Raw genomic sequence first — 24,948 nt, 5'->3', positions numbered from 1 at the left:
ATAACACTAGCAATTATAAGGTACTTTAAATAAAAAGATTTCCCTTTTGTTATCTATAGACTGCTGAGACTATGATTGTCTCACCTCTTCTCTGGATTACTGTAATTTATTATTTGCTGGCAATTTGTCCTCTTCTATAAGGTATTAGCTGCATACAATTTGCCAAATTTGACCCGAGAACGAAGAAATCCTTGCACTGATTGAAGTGCCTTCAAGATTATCTCACTTAGAGTTTTTCTTGCTCCTAACACTACAGTACAATATGCATACTCCGATAAGTCCTTCCCAAAAGCAGAACAGCCATGTGGTTAAGGCACTGGGCTTTAAGATTGCTCTCCTGCTAACCTGGCTCCATGACCTTGAATTTATCACTAAATCAGCCTATGCCTCAGCTCTCCCATCAGTAAAACGCGTATTATAACATTCCCTTTGTCTATAACTTGTCTACTTACGCTGTAAATCCTGCAGGGCAAGGGCTATCTCTTCCGATACGCGTGAGGACAACAGGGCTCCCAAACAAAGCCTTCAGATCAGGGTTTCAGAGAGTTTTGGTCAAGGAAGGACATTTCCCAGATACAGCATCTGCTAGGAGGCAGCATGACAAACTTTCAGCAATGCAAAGGAGAGCAATAAGGAGAGGATCATGCCACTCTCTGCAACACTGGCCTCCTGCTCCAGGACTTGAGTTGCTTCTTGACTGGGTTGGGGAAACAGAGGGAGTCAGGACCCCGTGGGACTGGCTTACAGCTCTGGGAAATGAGGTAGACCTGAGCTTTGACTGTCCAATTGCTCTGGTCCTTGGGCCATAAATTCAGCTGAAGCCCCCAGCCCTGCTGAAAGGGACCCTGCCCCCATAAAGCCCTCAACAAGCAGCTGGAACTGTCAAGAATAGCCACAATTTAAAATATATATGTAGTCTTTGATGAAGGTTGCAGCCCACGAACCACATGAAGGAGCCCCTGCCATTGATGTTACTGCAAAAACAAATGAAAACACCAATTTTCAACTCTGTAGGGCTGCTGGTCTAACCAACCACATTGTCTCTAAATGACTCAATTTTTTTCACAGAATCTCCGTAACATGTCCCCCCCTCTCCCCTCCAGGGATCTACGCAAAGCTTTCTACATTTCTTCTTCTGATGGATGCTCCTTTCTAAAAATACCTTTACAAAGAACTGCCTTTGGTAGCAATTAAAAATGTGATTTATGTTTTCTTAAATGAATTCTGGCACTACAATGTGTCACAAGGTATGCATAAAGTTCTTCTTGCCAACTCATCTCCACAACTACATCATAGGTCCTTAAAATTTCTCCCTGACGTTAAACCAGTATTGTCAATTCCCTGCTTGATTCTACTGGTTAACTTAACCAAAGATTTGTCAATGTACAAAGAATCCAAAAACATTTACTCCCTAATTCTCTCATGTTTTTGCCCTAATTTCCTGTCTCTCTCTGTCTGGGGTCTATCCACATACGGTAATTGTGAATCGCACTGGCCAAATTCAATCATGTTTGACAGACGATGCTACGCTCCTACCTAACTTACAAAAATCCACAGATAAGTAGAGGGGAGAGACAGTATTAACGATGCTATGAAGGGAAAGAACTCAGCTCTTATTCTCCCATTTGGTGGCCATGCATCCTGCTGCCTAAGTGCATAGATGTTGAGCTCCAGCCAAAGTATTCGCTATTTCTGGTCCAATTAACTGCCTGAGCAAAGACAACTGGAGGATGAATAGGTGCTGGTTATGCTACAGTGGGAAGAGACAGCAGAGAGGACCAAGGAAGGAGCTGAGGAAATAGGTTATGGAACTGAAGTTATTGTGGTGGACCCCAAGGCCCCAAAGAGTAAATGTAGGTATTTTGGTGGAGAAGCAGGAAAAATATAGAGGAAGAGAGCTGGGGATGCAGGGAGGAACTGGGTGCTGTGGGTCAGAAGCATCACAGAAGGGAGCAGGAATTTTTCATAGGGGATTGTAGGGATGAGAAAAATGGTGGTACTACAGGGAGGGGGAAATACAGGAGTCTTGAGAGTAAGGGGGAGACTGAAGGGAGTGTGGTAAAAATATCACTGTGAGTAGGGAGCTGACACAGGATACAAACCCACAGTGCCAAATACTACCAATATTTTAATCTAAAATTTACAGAATAATCAATTCACAACACTATTTCCAGCAATAAACTGAACTCAAACCAATATGAAGATCTGGCACATTTCAGATCCAACAAAAAGGCACTTTTAACCAGAGCTGAACTATTTTGTCCACCTCTGTTATTAGCCACATGGGTCAGTATGCAGAAGTATAGAGCTGCACTAGTGACTAGTGACCAGTACTGTTGCTGTATTAGAAAAAAATTATTCTTAGTGGAAAACATACTAGAAGAGTGGACACAGACTAGAGATTAAGCTTACCTCTTCATAATACACTGGATTTTAAGTCAAAAATCCCAGTAGAATAGGATTAGACTCCATGTTGGATTCACTTCATATGCTCTGACCAGCTGCATAATGTATGCGCTTTCATGTTGCTATGTCCCAGGAGAACTGCATCACACACATACGGATTTCCATCTAAAATTTCCCAGCATGGACTATGGGATCTTTAAGCTACTAATTACACTGAGAAATATGGTCTTGCCAGTGTGTTGTGTGACTGCTTACATCTATCTCCACGTCTCTTCTTAGATTTGACCATAAGCTCTTTGGGCTCTGGAATAACACTGCTGTTTGAGCGCACAGCATCTAGCACAGTAGTCATTTAATCCAGGCTTGAACACCTAGTTATTAATATTATGGTAGCTACAGCAATAAGCCCCAGAACATTAACAAAAATCACAGGTACCCACTAGCTAGTTCCCAGGCATCCCACCATTAACTCTAGCCTTGATCCTGTTGTGTCAAATTATAGACACTGTTATATTTCATTATACCCATAAATGAAAACACAATTCTTCTCTGTTCCTACAATTTTTAGCAGCAAAAGTGGTGCAAGAGTATTTGCGTAAACAAGCAAAGCATTTCCTGCATGAAAAAGAATCATAATTAAAATAAGGATAGCAGGAAGTGGTTATTAATGGCATGCTGCAGAGAAGTCTGACAGATACAGGTAGGAGTAACATTATGAATTAATCATTAGGAAAGGGTTATTGATCAAAGTGCCTTGAAATCTACTCCAGCTATTTCACATAGACATGGCAAAGGGCAAGAACAAAATAATACAATTTCATTCCGGAAATGTCCCAAAGCCTTCTGATTTAGTATTTGAGGATGTTTGGGGAAACAAAAGAAGAGAAGAAGCTGTGTCTGTAAGGTCAGCATCTCCCTTTACAAGCAAAGACCTCAGTTGTGCACGTATCACATGGCATGTATTCCCATCCCCAGGTAATTCTTCTGGCTGCCCAACCTGTCATAGCCAGAGACAGGACTGAACTATAGCTTCCTGCTTCAGAAGGGACCAAAGTTTAGGAGGTATTAAAAATGAGGGAGGAAAATGACTCATCTTGAGGATGACAACTAGAATATTTTTCTGGTCATGATTATGAAGAGTTTTCTTTCATCAACTGTGCTAGGAAGAACGTTATGATTCAAACATCTGTTCTCATAGGTTTCCCTCCCTAAAACGACGAATCTGTTCCTCTCACTAGCTCTTCTCACGGTAGAGCGCTCACAAGCACTCCCATTACTCCCACTATCAGTTTCAATAGTGTTTACTAACATAACTGCTTAAATACATGTAACTCAGACTTAAAATTAAGTGTCAGGCTTTATAGCACTGATGGTAAGGAGGCTGGTAATGGTTCAGCATTCAGGGGCTTACACTGCAAAACCATTTAAAGTTATCAAGTTGGAATGGGATCGTTTTCTCCACGATTTTCAGTCACCATTTTGCAGACAGCGATGACTTCCATCCCCCAGAGTTGACATGCAAGAGCAAATCCTCCTGCCCTGTATCCCAGCCCTGTCACCAGTCAGAACCAGGTGCTTCAGCAGAAACTTCACCAGAACTGGTCAGTAGGAAGTTATGGATAAAGACGGTTTTAGACAGCAGGAGTGCTTCGCATGGAAGATAAGCAGAGGGCATCTGGTAGGTCAGGTCCCAGGAAGAGAGGCCAGCAATAGCAGGCCTTTTTGAGCAGGTCACCACCTCAGTTGCACCCTGATAGATGGCATAATCTGACTCACGCGGAGCTGCCCTCCAATTCCCATGAATGAATGGTTGGCTCATGCACTGAAGCAGCAAGGACTTTATACCGACCAAAACTCCAATACACAGAAATACTACAGAAATATTATAACTTCTATAATTGTTGGCTATTCCTTTTTCATATAAACATAAAGCTATAATCTTTGGTGAGATAAGCTATTTTTAAATAGGCAATTTTTAAAAGAAATTCAAAGGTTCCACTGCAGTCAGTGGCAAGACTTTAACTGACTTTAGGAGAGCTGAGCTTCTACTCCATGATGCTGAGTTTTCTTTCTGGCCATGTGATCGAGGGAAAGAGACTCACAGATGTGAAAATTCAACAGCACACCAGACTGTATCTTGATCTGCAGAAAGTAACTTGGGGACTTTACTTTTGGGGACGCAAAAGAAAATCTACTTCTCAACTGCAGTAACTCCTCACAACAGCAGAAACTAGCTTGTTGGCTCACCTTGCTTGTCCTTGCTCCTCTACGCAGCCACTAAGCACGGCCCAGGAGTGGGAAAGCCTAGTGCTGGAGCTGGCTGCTGAAGCACTGAGCACTGCTGCAACACAGTGGATGGTCCAGCATCGCTTCCCTACCATGCTCTTCCTGAAAATTAACCCAACTTTGCCCATCATTACACAGGCCAAAGGAAGGACCATACGTCCCTCCAGCTTCCCAGGCCTACCTCTGGCTTTCAAGGAGTTGGGGAGGCGCTTACTGAAAAGCTGAGGCAAGTCACATAATCTCCGCCTGACGATTCCAGCCTGAACAATTTTGCTTCTTGGCTATAAACAAGTTTTTAAGAATCTGCTGGTGACTCAGCCTGCTAGGTAGGATTATTACTAACACCACCACCATCATCATCATGATTTACTAGTGACAGGGGACATTCTCTTCCTTCCCATTGCTTAACAAGCACGCCTAAGCCCTTTCAAAATGTGGCAGATGCCTGATTGCAGTTGACAAATACAAGTAATGCAGTGTACTGCTTTTACTGCTCGTGTTCAAAACAGGTGCTTTCAGCTGAGAGAGGGTGCAGATAACAGCTATTAAGATGATCAGAAGAAAGGAGGAAAGAGGCAGATTGATTGTAAGATTGACGGTAGCCCTCCCTTCACAGGAAGGAGAAGGCAGATGGATGGTAAGGGATAAACACAAAGGAGAGAAAACCAAGAGAGAAACCAGTTTGACACAAGAACACACTGGCCATTGATAAATTTTAGCTGGAAGTTAGGAAGAGGTTTCTAGCAAACAGTGAGATTACAGAACAGCCTACTGGTCAGCGGGAGGGAGACTACTTTTAAGAGGAAGATTCATGAAAAAGGATTCGAAGCCACGACTGGCTGTGAGAGCAGAGGGGGGTGCCTCCTTATGACCTTACCTATGCTGAGAAGGGGACACACAAGACGGCTGCACAGGAAAAGAGAAGACAGCATGAACACCACCGATTTATATTTTGCACTCCATCCACTTCTAATCTTTCCCTAGTGTCATTTTTTCCCCAGCTATAATGCAAAAGGTGTCCATCAAATGAGGCACCACTACAAAAATCACGGACAAAAAAACAAAGTAAGCAAAAAGGAGAAAGGAGAACAACATCTCTCCATTGCATCACTTTAGAAATCAAGGCAACGTTTCATCTGTAGGTACTACAGGACATCTTTCTGGCTTGTATCAATCAGCATCACTTTACCTGAAGACTGTTCTAATCACTGCTCACCAATATCTCCCTTTACAATGTTAACTTCCAACCAAAGATAAGGGGAATTTCTAAGCCTGAAATACAAGTCATTGTGTATTGCTCATTTTAAGTGCACTCAGCTCTCTATAGAATATATATGAGGCGCTTGCATCCGAAGAGCTTCTAATCTAACCAAACAAAATACTGATAAATAAAAATTCTGAGTACAGCAGGTTCACCTCAGCCTTGCGATGTTTCCAAGCCTCTGTGCAGAACAGCCACTACCAAGCACCATCCCATCAGTGTGACTGTCCTCTGAGTGGTACTGCATTCACAGCAGAAAAAGAAGTGCAAGTGTAAGTAATGCTTATACCCCCCCCAAACGCTACCCCCAGTTATTAGGAAGCTCAACCTGACAAAGCCTTTGGAGGGTGTCAGTCTGCCCTCGTACTGTGCAGCAGCTGTGCACCAGCCTAGAGAGGGCCGGGGAGCCCAGGCGAGCAAGCCGTCTCGCTCCCCTCCCGCCAAGGAGCGCCTTCGGTCTTGCAGACTGAGCTCGCGTACAGACACTGCGCACCGACAGGCCTGTGCCGCAAAGAGAGGCTGAGTTTGCTCACACGGCACGAGCAGTCCCGGGGGCCCCTGACCGGACTGAACAGACTGCAGCAGCCCCCAAACTGTCCGAAGCAGGACTGCACTGTCAGAAATAGCTGCGCGGCTTTCAGAGCCGAGCCCCTGGCTTCAACCGCTGCAAGGCCGGGCTGCACAGACATCCCAGTTCAGAGAGCCTTAGGCTTTGCTATCGCTGCCTCACAGCCCCCGGGGCTGCACTGCTGGTTCTGCTGCTCCCTCTCCCATCCAACAGCCTGGCCTGCAGCATGCTCTCCGACAAGATGCAACAGGACTTTCTCCTTTTACCTGAGCCCCTGCCTTCTCTATCAAAACCTTCCCATCTCCAACCCGCTACACATCATTTCCGCGGTTAGTTTTCTACCAGTCACTACAAAGAGAAAGGGACGAATGACCGCTAATGCTCATGAGATGTTACTACCCCCTTTTTTTCCCCCCAATCACTTATGCAGGTGACCTTATATAGAAAATGCTAGTTCTGATGTACGATTCTTTCCCTCTCTTTTCATTTCAAACAGACTTGCCTACTTTTTAAACTGTCTGTGGCATCCCAGCAGCACCAAGTGGCTATGGAGCGCTCCACTGATCTACTCTTTACTTCACGGACCAATAATTTAGGCCTGTCAGTTAGAGATGGGACCTGTAGAGACAACTTAAGATTTGCACGCCAGATGTTGTAGAATTTATTTTATTGCCAGTGGAATACTTGCAATGGAGAAGTGGTGAATGCAATAAAACTGCCTGTTCTTTAAGTCTTAAAGGCTAATTTTATCCTTCAGTTTGTACTTACGCGCTGCTGCAAGGGTATTCTGGGGCCATGGGAAAATTCCTGAAGCGGGTAGGATCACTGTAAGCAGCCTTCTGCTGCCCTCCGCCCTGGCAGCCGCTGGCCCAGAGCCAGGCGCGTGGGGCCTCGGCGGCTGCCCTGGGGGAGGCTAATGTGAGCCAGTCCGGGGGGTCCTGCCGCGCCGCGGGTCAGAGTCCAGATGGTGAAAGTCCCTTCCCGAACTGCCGGGCTGCTCGTGCCGCGCTCCCCAAGGGCAACACAGGAAAGAGCAGCGCAGAAATTGAGCGTAACAACAAGAGGCTCCCTAAACGTGGGACACAGCAGTTGCTGCCATCAGCCAAACCTCCTGCCCACCTGAGGGTGAGAATGTGCCCAACGAGCCCAAACGCGTGCAGGGACAGGCAAGCCGGCGTCCCCGCGCCAGCAGCACGACTCTCCGAGGCAGGCCGGGCTGCGACACGCGGCCCTTAGCGGACTTCCACAGGGCAGCGCAGGGCTGCCGCGCCAGGACCTTCCAGGGAGAAAAGCCCATAAATGAGAAAAGAGCTGCTTGTATGTGTGCTTTATACAGCCTAAAAGCAGACAGTGCCAAATTTGACCCTTGATTTCAAATTCCTCCTAATTCATAGGGCCAGGGGAGATTGCATGCAGATGTAGAGGGCTTTGTTCAGGAAAGGGATTGATTTATGCCCTTATAAACAGCTCAAGAAAACTAAGACCAGCCTTGTATCCAATACATATATTTACAAGTACAAGTGTGTGTGTGTGTGTGTGTGTGTGTGTGTGTGTGCGCGTGCACAAAGGCACACAGATCCCAGATCTTACATTATTAAAGTTTTTTCACTCTTTAGTATCAGCTTGCCTCCCTCTAAAGCTGTGTTTGATGTCTCCTTTTTTTTAATCTTTAAGTATCTTGGCAGCCTCAGAAGCCTGGCATACATTACTTAAGGGGAATAGAGAAGTTCCACTTCAGTCACAAAAGAGCAGAATAAACATGTAAGATTTAAAGTGCTCCATAATTCTATATTCCATTATTTGTAAACCAAATTCATGCTATGTTTTTCAAATGTTAAAAAATAAGTCTCAACAGCTTGTCAAATTTCAGTAAAATAAGCTCCAGGGTGACTGCCCACTGACAGATAAACACCCCCAACTAATCCCTCTATTAATTGCTCTAACTTGTTTTTTTCTCAAGTATAATCCCACAGAAGAAACATGTCCTTAACTGGTATAATCCAGCACCTTTTAATTAATGACAATGTAGAGGGGGTAATTTTCACCAGCTGAAGATCACGTTTCTTTGTTTTTATGCTACTCCTCAAAGGGTGCAGAGCCTGAACCTTCTCTAGCTTGCTGAGCCAACAGCAGATACTGGGAAGGGCACAGCTACCCCAGTATGCCTCCCACCCTTCACTTTAATACACCTACCCTTTAACACACCATCCTTCACTTTAATACAGCTTCTACAGGCATCTCCCAAACTCACTGAAACCCTCTGGTTTTGATTTTGTGTTATGAGGCTGGAGTGAGCACAAAACCTCACCCAAAGAGAACGGCAGTATTTCACCCTGCCCTGCCCAACTGCAGTTTTGACAGCAGAAACTTGGGCTTTTTGCCACCCTTTTCACTCTGCCCTACTGCATTTCTTCCTTAGGCTTCATATGAGGTGTCTCAAACTAAATCCATTCCCATATTCTGAAGTCCAATATTCTGTCCATTCTGTTTCAAACTCATTTGCTAGTGCAAACAAGGACTATGTTCACTTTTAAACTAAACTGAAATGAATAAATTTGTATAGGGAAATACTGGAAAAACAAATACCTCTGCTCATGCATATGGTATAGGCAGCACAGGTTCTCCATGACACTCATTTTCAGCCTTTTGAGATGGGAGTCTCTTGAAAGCTCCCTCTTTTGCAGACAGGAGGAGAAGTACACTTGTTTGATGTGACCCAATCACTTCAAATTCTGGAGATCGAGCAGTATTATATTTGCCCTTACTGTGCCAAACCATTCTTATCTTTTCTACAGCACAACTTACTGCAGCGGCAGGGCATGACAAACCCGAGCTGTGCGTAGTAACAGTATCATCTCTCAGTCTCCCTTTGTTCGACACCATCTTACGCCCTTGCTGCACAGAGCTGCACGCAGGGTCTCGCTAAGCTAAAAGAAGGAAGACAGCTGCTTAGACAATGGTACGACGGCTTCCCTCAGATACAAAAGGCTTTTAAAATAAAATAAAATGGAGGATTACCAAAGCGGGAACTAACCCCAGGAAAATAAAGTATCCCAGAAGTTAGGAGGAGTTTTCTTCTTGTTCTTTTCTCAGTCTCCCTGGCCTGTTGAAGCAGCCTCCTTGGGAAACTATGCTAACAAGTAAAAAGGTCATACCTGATTAAGCAGATGATAGGATGCTGCGGCTGGTTGTTAAACAAGGAAAACTCTCTGTTCCTACAAAGAAATAGAGAGAGATACACACTCTGTTAAGTCTCTATTCAGTGAATTTAGCATAAACCCAACGCCAAAAGGGCTGTAAGATGCTACATATGTGTAACAACACCTATGTCTAAGTGTTTTTCTCCCAGCCTTATTTCCCGAGGCTCACTTGAGATGTCAACCCAGATCCTCTGTGTTAAGCAGCTTGCTTTGGGACCACCCAAGGACCCACTTAATCCCTAGACCTGACCTAAGAAGAGCCAGCCAGTAATGGCTTCAAAAAACCATCCCCAGGGGAAGGTAAATGGAGCGCAGTGCACTCCCAGCCGACCACCCTCCACTTCGAGATCCGGTGGGGCTGGTATATGCACTGTCCCTGCTGTGGGAGGATCTCAAACACGGCTGACAAAACTGGCTGCAAAGCAGCCCCCAAAAATAATGGAAAAAGAGCAAGACAGTGGACTCTGTCCCTTACCAGCCTGACAGTAATGTTCCCTGCTAGCTCTGTATCTGCTTCCACTATCCAGTGTCCTTCAGCTTCTGCCTAAGATTATTGCACTCCATGTCTGTGCTGCTTAGCACTTCTTTTGGGAGGATAATCTGGAGGGCTTTGGGTTGTATTTGCAACCCCGCAGAGAAAGGAGGAGCTGGATCAACATACTGGAATTCAGGACTTCTCACGGGAGGGGACAACCCTGCTGAGGGAGAGGTCCTGCTGGGACAGGGGACTGCTGCTGTGCTCTAATCCACGACGGCCCATGAATGAGTCAGTCACCGCTTCTGCCAAGCGCAGGGCTAAGCCTACAGTACCTGACACCCAGATGGGCCTTGCAGGCAGGCTCTAGCCAAGCAAGGGCCCTTGCTGCCCAATTCTGGTTACAGTGCAGCGTCAGACCCAAACACGAGAGCACTGATTCGCTTTGCCCATCCATCTCTGACTCTGCAGATCCCTTGCTGCTCCTCACCATCTCCACAGACTTGAACTCCAAACCTTCAAAGACTCTCCCTCTCTCTGTTACTCTTCTCCATATCCTGCACGTTGTCTCACCACTGCTTTCTCTTCCGCACCCGCCCGCCGCTCTTTCCTGCAGCTCACACCTCCTGACAGCGAAGTCCACAGGGGTTAAAACCCCCCAGCTGATCCTGAGGTATGCTGTTTCAAGCCAGCTGAGGATACTGATGTAGGGAACTACTCCAGTTTCTTCTTAAAACTGTTTGTCTTGCCTGACTTGTATGGCAGAGGGTCCTAAATCTTCTTCTGTTTATCTGGGATAAACAGTAAAAGTTATCGTAGACCCTACTGCTCCCTTTTGAGGTTCTCTTTATGCAGTGAGAAATGCTTGGACTCTTAAAGTATTTACCCTGTTTAAACAGCCTCTTCTGCATGTCCTGCTACAAACCCTCTCTCCTGATTTTAAGTCTTTTATCAGAGTAGACCAGGGAAAACATTAGAGATGCCAGCAGCAGACAGACACCAAAATGGCTGCAATGAGAGAAAAAGGTGCCTCCTTGCCACGTGTGTCTTTGAGTTTCCTCTAAGTGTTATGGGGAAGCTGGTAGTATCACCTACACTCACTCAGTTCATCAGCTCTCAGGTGCTTGTAACTTTGTTGATTTTAATTATTCAGAAATTAAATCCCCATATAAGATAGCTGACTCAAGCTAATGGTCTGTTTTGGGTGTTTTGTTTTGTTTTGTTTTTTAAAGCTTCAGCAAAAAAGGGCCAGCCATTTCCAGGAATTAAATTAGTGAGAAATACCTGACTTCAAACCAAGCTAAAAAGAAGGATGGTATCAAGGGAACAGTAAAAAAAAATAAGATGCAAGTATGCCATTAGAGACAATCATAACGCATAAACACAAAGTGGACTAACTTTAATTTGGACAGCAGTTCAGGCATTTCCTATTTCCAAGCCTGGGCGCTCTCATACTTTGACGTAGAGTTACTCTCCTTGCCTACACCACGTTACCGGCATGGGGCTCTGCTAACTACAGCTTTTCACCAGTTTGCCAACACTTAACCTGTGTTTCACAAGAACTGAAAGATTTTGCCTCCTTGGAGGGGAAGGTTTCATACACTACTGACAGGAGAAGAGCGACCGCCCCCCCTCACTGCAGAGACTGCCGGCAGAGCGTACCATTCACTTCCATGCAATAATTAGTTACATTGAATGAGCTATGTCGGAAAGCAGCTCCAGTCAGCATCGATTCTACCCACCCGCGGATGAAGAGGAATGTTAAAATAAGCTAATTAAATTTGCTCTGGCTCAGCAGAAAGATCGATGTTCTCGACAGCATTCAGCATCCTAGCAGCCTCCTGATGGGTCACCAACGCTAAATAACGCCACGCACTCAGGACCAGAGCAGGTGGATGCACTCCTTTCGGGAGAGTCAAACACAGCAGACAGATGCATGCAACAAGGACGTTAACAGAAGGATGGACACATCTGCAACGGGTATCCCAGATGACTAGATGGCATTTTTAAGCAGAGGAAGGGAGGATTCAGCTTAGTACTTTTTGCATTGCCCACTTCAACCAGCATTGAACATACGCTCTAAAACTTGTGCACTGAAACCTCAGTCACCTCTCTGCTAAAGATCACCTGCAATAAATGGGGTATTAGCCAGCAGCAGCATACAAAAATACCAGACAATCAAAATACAGCATGCCAGAAGTAGGAGGCAGTTTTGCTGCCCCAGCAATTTGCTGGGGAGAGGCTGCAATTGGCATTTCCACCCCTTCCTGACTAGGAAGAAAAGGAGATGTTTCAAAGATTCTTCCCACAGAAGACAGGAGAGACACCCGCCCACACGGAGGAGCCAACAGCGCCGTATTTAGGGCAGTCATCTCAAACGCAAGAAGTTAACCTCTAAGTGCCTGGTCAGAACCTGCCACCACGCCAGGAACGGGGCTTTCTACTTCCTATGGGCATCTTCTGGTAGTGCCGCGGCAGAGCACGCCAGAAGGGATCTCTTTTTGTTTGTTTTTTCCTGCCCTTCTTGTTTCAGCCTGAAATCCCTGAAGAGCCTGTCCCAGTAAGGAATTCACTGGAATGGGTATGGTCTTTAGAAAGCTTCAGGCTTTGTGGAAGTGACCTCTGGCTGCTGGAGCGCCGGGGCGGCTCCTCGGAGCGGCACCGTTCCCCAGGGCACGGCCCAGAACAGACCAGCCAGGAAGCTGCCGCAGGAGACCCTGCAGCCCTGGAAATGAAAACCTTCATCAGGTCGCGCATGCTTATCACAACAAATAAAACTTGCTCAAGTCTTGTTCACAAATACAGACTGATAAGTACACTTAGCATACATTTACCTTCATTTAAGTACAATGTACGGTTTTTCTGTTGATGCAGATTAAGATGGGTCTAGACAGTGTTAGGCTGGATACTGCGTGAAGCACTGCAACCTAGCAAGTAAAATGGAGAAGGATACCTGGGTTTTATTCCTGGCTCTGCCATTCACCTGTGGGTACCTCATGTCACTCGCTATATCCTACTTAGCCTGTGTACATTTTAGAGGTTGTATTTCCTTCTTTTTGTAAAGCACTTTGAGATCTACCAAGGAAAACTGATAGAAGAAAACCCAACATGCATATACACACACACGCACACAATAAAGGACTAAGGCTCTCTTTTATATACAAGCTATTTGTAACTATTCCTCACTAAAGTGCGCCTACTCCTGCTCCTCCTCTTATTAATCTTTTTAAAATAACTAGCTTGATAGCTTTACACATTTTATTCAATACAAAAAAAGTATCTGCCTTTTACAGGAGCTGTTTCTCTGTATTTCATCTTAGGCTTTTTCAAAGACTACTGCATGCCCCTATCAAACAACATACCTGCTCAGTTATCTACAACTAAACCAAGGACTGAAGTGCACACTTTTCCTAAGCTGTTCCCTTTCCTCCCCTTAGAGACGAGCTGGGCTGTCGTTCGGAGAGATCAGCCTGTCTAAGCAAGGCCCTGATTCTGCCTTACGCACCTCTAATTCGCTTCCCTGAGCTGCCTGCTGAACTGCGCATTTAAGGCTATAAACGCGTCAGTTTGGGAGCTTGTCTTCTGCTACATTACCCCTCCAGAGCAGCACACGAGTAACGATAAAAACCTAAATTGCCACAAATTACTTCTAAGCATTTAGTGTTTTGCCCACCACGGCATCATACATGTTGGTCTGCAAACAGTAAGGCTGCAAATGGATCTGATCCATTAGCACCAAAGCTTTGCATGTAGCTTCCTCCTTTACAGCACCCTCTGCTCCTTCTTTCCATTCCCTCCCCAACACTTTCCCATCAGCAGGAGAAGCTCAAGGTAAAATGACAAACATTTTTCAGAGATGCACAAAAAAAGAAAACTAACTGGTATCTGAAAGGCAGAATTCACTACGCAGTTATTTCTAATTCAGCTTCCAAAGTGCTAGGAAATGAAGGTCAAATGTATCTAAATTTCAGCTGGTGATGTGGAGAGTAAATGGCGTTAAAGCACTCCAACTAAAGACAGCAATCCAAAAGCCAGATTATGCCAATGTAAAGTGCCAGCAATCGGCAGGTCGGTGCCTTGCACTGGCTGCGCGCTTGGCGCAGAAATTGAGAGGACTGCAGTAGGACGGTGCCTGAGCCTGACAACCAAGAATCGGTCTCCAGTTCTCATCGAGACTGAGAAAAATCCACGCTGAAACTTCCGTCACAGGTTTGCTGTAGAAGTAAGTTTGAATGGGTTTGAGAAGCATATAGGTCAGTACTCCTGCCGCTTCTCCAAACATTTCTACCTGAGAGCTGGATTAGCCGTACTCTTAGGAACTGTTCCCTTCTCTGCCTGGCTGATTTATAAAAGGCTTTAACGCTCCAAAACCAAGCAGTGCTGATCTTGCCATCAAAAACTTGTTTATTATAAAAGCTATTAAATTGCTTCTGTATTACAAACAACTGGATTACTCTTAACACTTTTTAATTCACACCAGTTAAATAGCACCATTTGTCTGGTAACTACAGAAATCCCCTTCCACTATAACACTCCACATCAAATTCTTAAGTTAAAAAAAAGTGAAGAACCCTAAAACTTTGGAGAAGTCTTTTCATGGGGAAAGTACCTGGGGACTGCTACTGCTAGTCTGAGCAGCTCATTTTCAAGAAAGTGAAGGAGACGGAGCCAGGCTTGGTTGTGACCACGAGGCTGAGATGGGAAAGGTTAAAAGCGCTGTCAGCTTCCAAGAAACTTGGGTAACTGGAGCCTGAAATATGCGGCAGACAGGAGACACTGTTCAATCACTTATGGAAATCAAGGTTAGCAGTGTCAGCACAGTTGGCTTTGGAGGAAACAGTTTCGTCATCCTCTTGGCAGAAGCAACTTGGCTGCATTTGCAGCTGCCAGTAAGAAAGGAATAAAGAAAGGAAACAGAGAAGGACAAGGAAGGCAAAGGGTAAAATGAGTACATCAATATTTTCACAGCTTGCATACAGCAGCCCAGCCAGCACCCCAAGGGGGTTTACGTTTCAGGAACCTCAGAGACGAAGACAATTCCTACATTTGATGAAAATATATGGTGTCTGGGTTTTAGTAATGGTGTCTCTAATACTATATCTGTTTTTATAACTAGCAGGGAAGAAATTGTTCTGCTGACAATTATTGCTGAGGCATTTGAAGCGTTTTGCTGAATTTACCAGCATAGACCTGTCATTAACGTTCCTTTTCTTTTAACTACAACTTACTCCCTTTGTAGTTGGCTCAGTGAAGATAGGTCTGGGGGCTGTTTTCCTGATCTTGTCAAGATGAATTTTAATGCATGCTGCTTGAAAGATGTGCCACCTGCTATTTTATATCTATAATTTATTGTATAATGAGTTCCTATAAATTCTTATGGTGGCTTAAGAGACTTGTAAAATGAATGACTGGCCTATTTTTTCTCAGTTCCTCAGCAAAGTAGGAAGAGTTCAGGCCCCTGAGTTCTCCACACACGCTCTGCCCTGGTCGCAGATGCCCACGATGCTGGTTACAACTGCAGCTAGCTCGCTTAACGGACGAATCTGGCCTCCCCGAGAAGGGCACCGTCAGACTGTCTCACTGCTAACCGGGAGGTGCTGGCACAGCACTGTACCACATTTTTTGCCATTTGCTTTAGGAAGCCTCAGCTATTTCAGACATCCGCCATGCTGTTGTGCAGACAAGGTCCTATCTTCACAGGCTGGAGAGGAAGGGCTCACTAGAGACTACTTTTCAGACAAGGACTGTTTCCTACAAATAGTCATACCTGACAGAAGTATTTAAGATCTGAGACCGAGAAATCTTTAGCCTAATAGGGGCACGCTGTCCTCACCTCAACATCACGCACTAGCAGAACGCTTTATGCTTCCACGCTTCGGCCCAGCACTGCTAGGCACCTTGCCAAACACTAGTAACATCAAGTTTATAAGAAATAACCATGACTTTTTCCTTTTTATTTTTTGCAAATGAACAGCATAAAAAACAACCTCCTTCAGAATAAGTGCACTATTACTTGTCTTAAACACCATATTTAACCTATCCTTGGACTAAGCACACAAGCCATAGCCTTCAGTAAGCCTCCTGGCTGCAAAACCAAAAATTTGTTTGGAAAGGAGCACATTCCTAGGCAGAGCTCTCACGGCGCGTAAAGCCAGGATGCACCGCGACTGTACGAGGCTTTCTGCCTCAGTCGGGGTGACAATCGACAGAGAAAATCAGCCACTGCCTCATATGCGCGAACAAAAGCACTGAGAGCCAAGCCTTGTGGTGCTGGGAACCAACAGCAGAGGTGGCTTTCCCTTGGATATCACAGCGATCTGGGGGAGGGAAAGAGGGAGGGAGGGAAGAGGGCTGAAGGAGCTTAGGCAAGGCATCACAACAAAGTGACACAACGAGAAAAGAGCTATGGCTGGGCAGAGACGCTTCCAGCTTTACTAATCTCAGGATCAGACCTGCAAGTGCGGAATTAGGTAAGCTCAACACATGCTGTCCAGAGCATGCAGGATCCTGCCCCTCGGAGCGAGCCTGGCGACGAGCACACACCAGACAGGCTCTCCGCAGGCCGGCTGCCTGGCAGCCCAGGACGGCGAGGGGCAGGAGACTGCACGTGCTGGCTACGCAGCTGCTCCAGGACACACTTCCAAGGCAGTGCCAACGTGGCCATATTCTCCGTTGCTCTGTCCTGTCCTACTGGAGCGGTAGGAGATTCACAGTAGACAGGAAAAGCAGCAGCATATTATTCCAAGCTAAGCTCTATGCTGCTCCAGTTTCCAGGCTCGCTTGTTCAATGCTGATGTGGGTCTCTCTTCCCTACAGCATCTGGAAGTGCAATATAGGTACAGCCCACGAGAGGGGCGGAGGTGAACGGAGGCTAGACCAGACAAGGCAGGTGCAGCAACCAGCTTTCGGAGGACAGCACAGATGTCTTTCACCACTACTGCAGGTCTCTAGGAGGCTGGAAAGGGTCTTTCTGCAGCTGACAAATGGAAACGGGCATCAGAGAAGAGGTTCACGAGCAAGAGATGCTGCACTGACTTGGCTCCCTCCTCTTGCTTCAGAATCCCTTTCAAATAAACCAGTGCTGTTCATCCTGCAGAGACTCCTATGATCTACCACAGAGGCAGAAAATTTTCTCGATATATCCTACACCCAAGAGTCAACAGTATTTCAGAGATGCAGTGGATATGTAAAGTAAGACACAGTAAAAGTGTCACATTTTTAGGCTTGCGTTGAATTTATTTTTCTTGTCAGTCTGATACTATACAATTTAAGGGTATCAGTTAAACTTAAGAAGATGATTCGGATGAAAAAGTAATAAAACCTCATTTTACAAGTTTGTAGACTGAGAGACCTCCTGTGGATCACAGAGTGAGTTATTGCCTGAGACAGGGTGAAAACCAAGGTCACTCAGCTCCTGCTTCTCTGCTCTAATAATAAGCTTGAATGTATAATCCTAGCATTGCCGATGATGCAGTGCAATGTGTAATTCCACGCTCCCGTAGCAACAAAGTGCAGCCTTTTCCCAATGTGCATGTTAACACAAATTGCATTACGCCAGGAGAAGTGAACAATGCTTCAAAACGTAGTGCTTCTGTGGGGACGTATGAGTAAGCCACCCCAGGTCACGGCTAGTCTCGAGGCAGCTGTAATCAGTTGGCTGGCTGTTATCTCTAATTCCAAGACCTGAGAAGTTAACTTTACGGAGTGGAGACCAGGCTGCACGATTTGTGCAGCACCCGCGGTAACCGAGTTTAAACTGAGGCTTTGTGCTGGGATTCATATATCTGAGATAACACAGCCCAAAGCACCAGCTTAGAGCATCTTGGCCAAGCAGTGGTGGGCAGTACCGGACGCATCCCACGATGCATCACAGGAGGTTACCGGCACTCTCCAGGAAGGAACCACACTGCTTTGCTCGTGAGTGTACTGGCTGTCCCATTTCACGCACATCCCTGTAATATCTGCACCTCCCATGCACTATATAGCAACTGCAGAGCAAAAGGTCCCAGAGGCTTTAAACCCTTTATCTTCTAAATCACCTCTAAACTGCTTATCTTCATTAGCAATCTGGAGTGGCCAAGTCACCTGTCACAGGGCGAAAGGGAGTTAAGTAAAGCAAAGTCTTTTGCTAGTGAAGAACTGCAAGCTTTCTGCTTTCTTTGTCATGGATTTTGAGCACATGACCCGTCTTCATTACCTCTAGGACTGCCTGAAGGTCTCGACCTTCTGAGTTTGGAGAAACCTCTGCTGCCAGCTTTACCATGCAATGCATCCAGGGAGAGCCGCTGCGAGCCGCTATCACTCTAATTAGGCCACGTCGCGCCAGCTCAGGAGTGGGTAAGCGGGCAGCCTGGCACACAATTCTCTCGCTCAGCTTCAGAGGTTTCAAAGACGACTCTGAGGTGCCAGATGCCTTCACACCAGGCATCAACAGACCGGACGTTAACCCTGGGGAGTGCTAGCCTCACTTTTATGCAAGCGTTGAGCTTGCTGGAGGAACTAGAGACTGTGACTGAGATCCTGTCTGGGCCCGCAGTGAGACTACGCCATGAGAGAAGCAGCTTAGGTGAGGAGAGAGAATGGCAGCAGCCCTGGCTCACAGAATCGCCAGCATCTCCCGGCTCTAGATAGACGAAATGTAGCCAAGCCAGCTTTCATGGTTAAGGCACAGTTGTCCCAAACTGTCCTTTTAACCCTACTGTAGGAGATGACCTGCCTGGTAGTCAGGGTGATAGGGAAAAATATCTACACATGCCTTGGCTGTTTGAGCTTGTCATTCCTCTTGGACCACAACTCAAAGTCAGCAGTTCGGCACTACTACATCACTAGTTCAAGCTAATATGGCGCTGAGTCAAGCTAATATGAGCTGAGTCAGCTGCAGCCCTGCGATTCAGCTTGTTACGCTGCCCCTCCAGAGGGGAAGATAGCCATAGATGTATCGAGAGAAACATCTGAAATCACGATGGTGAATGCTGCCAGATTTTGTCTGTCAGTCAGGAAAGGTGTGCATGGAAGAACCACCACATAAGCAGCCACACGCAGAGCCACGACTGAAGACTGCACGCTCCCCGAAGCCACCTGTAGTGGAAGGAGACACAGACTGGCATATATGCCTTCCTGTAACTCAGTAAGAAGCAAGTCAGTTCCTTGGTAAGAAGTAAAAATCTTTGACAAGATTTGGCTCCTCCTCACTCAAATAAGGTGTATCCCCAAATTTGAGAAATGACATCACTTTATATTCTGCTTGACCAGTGTCAATGTTTGTAAAAGTGGACTGTCTCCTGCAGCCCACGGACTGCTCTGGCTCCGCACTGCTGAAGCCACCACACCTGCAATAATATTCCTCTTAGCTTGCATCTGGTTCCTGCTTTATGGAAAAACTAGTAACATGCTGATAACTTAAGTAAATGAGTAATACCACATGCCAGAGAGAACATGATACTATGAGCAATCAGCAAAAGATGTTTACGCTGTGCAACAGGACTCACCAGCAGTGGCACATTCAGCAGCAGAACCAACGTGCTGATACAGGACGGCTGGCACCAGCTCATCTCTTCCACATCCAGGTGCAGTTTTCCCCTGTTCTCCTGATTTTCCCTCAATCTACTATCTGCCCATGTTTTCCCTCCTCTTTGCTAAACTCTTAAAGCCGTGACTAGCAACGGAACTGATATTTGCCTAACATCAGGCACTTGGCAAGAAATGCCAGCTTGTGGAGGACCGCACATTCTTAGAAGATTCAGTGGTGCTTATGGGCTATGGGTCCCATACGGCTCACAGTCGAACGGTCTCCAGAGGTAAGACAGTAAAAGAATTGTACGAGCAGGCTGAAAAATGATACTTCTCAAGTCTCTAACAGCCTCAATCCCTGAATTCCCTAAAAAACAAAGCTCTTACTTTTGTACCTAATAAATAAAAGAATGAACATACTGGCTAAATCTCTTTTCCATCTGCTCCTCCCCCGTTACATGAACGTCCTGCCTGTTTGCGATCGAGTACAGGTGGTTTAAGCTGGTACGGTTTCAGGCACGGCCCATTCTCACTGCGTGCAGGTGACAAATCTGTGAAGGCACTGTCAGGATGGGGCAGAGGGCTGTCATCAAGCAGAATCTCAAGGGCAGAGACTCCAAAGCAGACTGTGAATCCTTCCTGAGAGGCTGTGCAAAGAATCACTAGTCACCGAGTTTAGACCATTGTATTTGGCAGGTCTGTCATCCTCCACAACACAAACCACACCAAAGTCTGGAGCCCAGCTCACAGCAGGTACCTCAGACTTCTCCATTCCCTCTGCCATACCCTTCGGGCCCACCAACGTCCATCTCCAGCTCGTCCAGCCTCCGCAGGCTCCGGGAGACGCAGTCCCCCACAGCCTCCTGCCAACTCCCCACGTCCCCAGCCAGGCGTGATGCTAAGCAGCAGCATTATCATCTCTAAAACCAACGGCACAAAGGGACAGCCTCACAGCTGGGAGCTGCAGTCGCACTTCCCAGCTGTGTTTAGGGTTTGTGGGCACTGGGAAGTGCATCCTGTCATTAATCCACTCTGCCTGTCTGCTCAGCTCTCATGAGAAAGCCTACTTCATTTCCAGCGCTCTGCTAAGCACGCGGCCAGCGGGGTGGAAGGAAACAATGTACCCTAAATAAACCTAACCACACAAGTCTTGCTGCTGCTACCCGGCTGACCAATAGCATTTCTTTCTCTCTCATTTATTAAATAAATTTGCTGACTCTTTCACCTCTAAAGAAACGCCGGACCGGCCTATCTGCATGCTAGCAAATGGGCAAGTACTCCACCACCACCGGCGCATGCTGTGGAGACCTGCTCAGCTCCAGCAGCCACCCAAGTCCACGCTGAGCCAGGAGCCCACACCCTGAGCCCATCAGCCCGGCTGAAACGTGAAGCTTTTTAGCTGGGCTGAGGTGCCACGCTGAACAGCCACGCTGCCTGGGAAACCTCCGTGAGTACTCCTTGTACAGGGGCAGCTACCAGCTCAGAGCAGCAGCTCTTTACACCGGGCTGCCTTCCCAGCTCCCGCGAGGTTTCTGAAATGTTCTCCCCATCCAGTCTGGGACAAAACCTCAAGATCTCAAAAAATACATCATTATGTATTTCAGGCTAGGTCAACTGAAATGTTTCGACTGTGTTTATTTCTCTTTTCTTCTTTGAGTTTTCCTCTGGAAATTTAAGCTATTCCAAACTGAAGAATTTTCATTTCCATTTTGAAGATGTCAAAAAAGGGCATTTTGAAACTGGAAGAAGGGGGAGGAACTTGTCAGGAGTAGGGAGTTCACTGAAACTGATCCTTTCCCATGAACATTTTTCATTCCATGATGTGATATTTTCTGATTTTAAGAAGTGATTAAAAACCCCTCCATTTAGCTCTGCTTCCCAGCTTCAGTATCAACTCCAAATCTAAATCTGTGAAATGAGCTCTTCACTACTCTCACCAAAGATGAGGCAGGAAAAAATGACCTGCCTTCACTTGTGAGAAGAGTTTGCTGTGTGGATTCTCTCATGTAATGTATATACTCCAGCCAGTTGTTTATTTGAAAATTATGCAGTTCCTGTGAAACCAAATGTTCCGTGTTTAATAGCTTAAGCCATAAGTCATAAAAGCCAAATTCAGCAGACTATACGTTATTAAGAAATAAGGTTCCAGATGGCTAGCCGAGGTCAAGCTGAGGCCAGTCTACCCATAAAGAATACATGATTGTGTGTCCTTATTAAAGTTTAGGGATTTAGTAAAAACAGGAGTGTTTTCTTTCTACAGCATTCATTTCAAATAATTTTGTTTACTTTAACCAAGAAATTACATCTTTCACAAAGTTTAAAATAACTAGAAACCGCCAGAAGCAGGAGACCACTATCTCGTGGTTTCATGAGGAGATGTTGCACCTTTTTCCCACTGAATGCAAAAAAAAATAATGCTAACTAGAAGCTACCTTCCCCTGTAAGCCACAAGCCCTGTTGAGGTTCCTGCAATTTTGAAAAACTTCCTGTGGCTCTAGCATCTAGAAATGCTTTAGAAATCAGTAACGCCTCATCTTGTACAGCCATCTGCTCAACTAAGATGAGCCTCTGACGGAGACTGCCTCCAACTGCATTAGCTTGGTCATCATTTACTGCTTCGCAAAGCTCCAGTGCCTGCCGGATACTTGTGGTTGAGGTCTGTGCTCCAGGGCGCTGGGGGCATCGCGGAGGAACCGCACCAACCGCCGAAGCTGCCGTCGCTATTCGTCGTTGTCCACCACACACCGCCCACCTGACGCGGGAGTTGGCTATTAAGACCAGGAAACTGCAAATCCAAAGGCAACTTGTTTGTTGCAAATTACTGAGGTTTTGAGCATCAGCCAAAACCAGGTTAATCTGAAAGGCCCTGGATCCTTCAATAAATTTCAGCGAACACATTCTGTGTATAAAGGGAGACATTTGCTAAGTGCAGCGCTTTGCAGGCTTGGGAGCCAGGAGGGGAGGAGAGCTCCTCCACGTAACAGAACCACTAGGCAGCTCTTTCAAAGGAGAGGGAGGCGTTTACACAGAGGTGTCTGTGCCACTGCATGTAACAGCGATAGCCAACCAGAGCTATGTCAAAAACCAGGCCTATAAGATTAGCTGTTTTCTTATATCAGATGAAAAACAGTACCAAGGTCCGCCCACGTGGGTGGAACGGGCCTGCGAGGACTGAGCTGCCGATGCTTCGGCGCTTGCAAGGTGAACCCTTGCCCCTCGCCGTGGGCTTCGCCGAGCTGCGACAGAGCAGTCAGGGAGATCCTGTCAAGTGAATTCAGCAGGACCTGTGTCAAATCCCACATGATGCTTTGATCGATACACGAACTTTGCCTAATAGTGAATTAATTACCAGCTGATAATACCATGACACGACACTAATGCAAAATGAAGCGGTGCAACCAACACCAGGAAGTTCGAAGGCTCTGGTGCTCTGTCAGACCCCCCCAGCGTATCCCCTGTCCTCCTTCGAAAATCCTAGTCTTAGTGACGGGACCAAACGAGACGGACTCACCACGAATGCAAAGGGCCAGCACGGCAGGAGGCACAGAGGAGCCCGGGCGCATGCCCAACGGCTCACAAGTCCTCCCCTCGGTTTTCGAGCACTGTCTCTGATCGCTCCCTTCATGCTCAGTTCAGAAGTGTGTTCCATTATTATGCTTTAATTGGCTTATGATTAAGCAAACAGGCAGTGCTAAGGAGATGAGAAACCATGGTACTGTACAGTAGAAAGTATTAGATGCCCCACTTCCTCGAAAAGAACTGTATGGTGCATCTGAAAATGCTAAGCAAGTGGCAAGCCAACAAGCAAACCAGGGCAAATACAGATTTCTAACCTCTTGAAACTAAATCCCTGTAAAGAAAATTATTATTCTCTCTCAGCACCACATGCTTTCGATTGCACCAAAATGCATTAAAATAACAATGATTTTTACTAAGCTGAGCAATCTCAGGAAATGATTTATGGGCTGAAAGCCGTACTTCACTTGTTTGAGTCCACGTAAGTACCAGGCTGCCCTGTTTATTCACAGCGCCTTGCTTTTTCCAACAAAAGTCAACACTGACTGCTATACTTTCAGGGAGATAGACAAGTCAAATACAGTATTTTAACCTTAAGATTACGGACGTTATGGTTCATGCCAAAGCCATTAATCCCAAACTTCTATTTGAACAATCTTAAAAACAAGTATTTTAGTACTTAATTTATCCAATGAATTTCCCTCTTTTTCAGAGCTAGCATGTAGGTCTTGCAGCAACTTTTAAAAGAAGAACTCATTACTCAGAAGTGCATAACGGCTTCCTTAGAAACACTATGCTGCATTATATATGTACCTGAACAGAGACTTAAAAAAAAAAAAATTAAAAAAAAGAAGAAGAAAAAAATCAACACCAAAGGTTACTGATCCATTTGACCACAAGTGCTGTAGCCTTCTGTAACAGAGTACTTTAGGTACTTTAGCACAATTTAGGCATGTCTAAATGAATTACACGTAATGTGTAAAGTCCTAAAAAAAAAAGCAGTTATACAGAGACCAGTACTTCTGTCTACCTGGCAGATATTTTCCTTTAAATTCCTGATCAACTTTCAGTGCACACATTTGAAAATGGATTCACAGATCAGGACTCAACATTATGGAACAACAGAAAGTACATTTTCAATTTAAAAACACTCATGTATAGCAATGATAATCACAGTAAAGAGAACATTCATTTCTGCACTGACACATCTGGTAACATAATTTATACTTTCTATTTTGAGTAGATTACAATTTAAAAAATAACCACATAGCTCAAAACCTACATCCATAAGTGAAAAGAGCTCTTAAGTCTCAGGACAGGAAGACCATACTGCTCAGGGACATAACCTGATGCCACCAGTAAGGGTCTAATTTTCCCTTCTAGAAGGGCTTTCTGCATAGCCACGCGCAGGTACAGCTCAGCAGCTGGAGTCGGTTCTTACGGCCCCTGCATATCCCGGGCTTAGGATGAGTACTGTGTCACTTTAGCAATCAGTCCTGCAGGGGAATTAAACCAGCTCAAGCTTTTACAACTGCCTTACTGTAGATGAGGATCAGGGAGCAATAGGCATAAACTATGAGAAAAAGATTTTCCTTTAGCTCACCCTTGTTCTTTCAGCAGATTGCTGCAGGTTATGTATCCCCCAGTTTCCTCAACTCTAAGCATCAGAGCAAGCACCAGTGACCTCGGAGGATCCAGTCCTCTTTATCGCTGGTATATACCTAAG

General features: G+C 45.7%; 1 protein-coding gene across 32 annotated transcripts in view; it reads right to left on the bottom strand.

The window, feature by feature from the left end:
- MAP2 (microtubule associated protein 2) overlaps positions 1 to 24,948 on the bottom strand; it is a 273,633-nt gene that overhangs the window by 95,112 nt on the left and 153,573 nt on the right. For 30 of the 32 annotated variants that reach the window (XM_064515289.1, XM_064515292.1, XM_026116678.2 and 27 more), the window contains one exon: positions 9,677 to 9,736. The exons of the other annotated variants lie outside the window; for them this stretch is intronic. The gene's annotated coding sequence lies outside the window, so the exon portion shown is untranslated. The remainder of the gene's footprint in view (positions 1 to 9,676; positions 9,737 to 24,948) is intronic. 32 annotated transcript variants of the gene reach the window in all.

This window comes from Dromaius novaehollandiae, chromosome 7 (assembly GCF_036370855.1).
Source record: "Dromaius novaehollandiae isolate bDroNov1 chromosome 7, bDroNov1.hap1, whole genome shotgun sequence".
In the NCBI taxonomy this organism is placed as follows: Eukaryota; Metazoa; Chordata; class Aves; order Casuariiformes; family Dromaiidae; genus Dromaius; species Dromaius novaehollandiae.
Note: the sequence above shows the minus strand (reverse complement) of the source record. Positions and strands in the feature narration are given on the sequence as shown.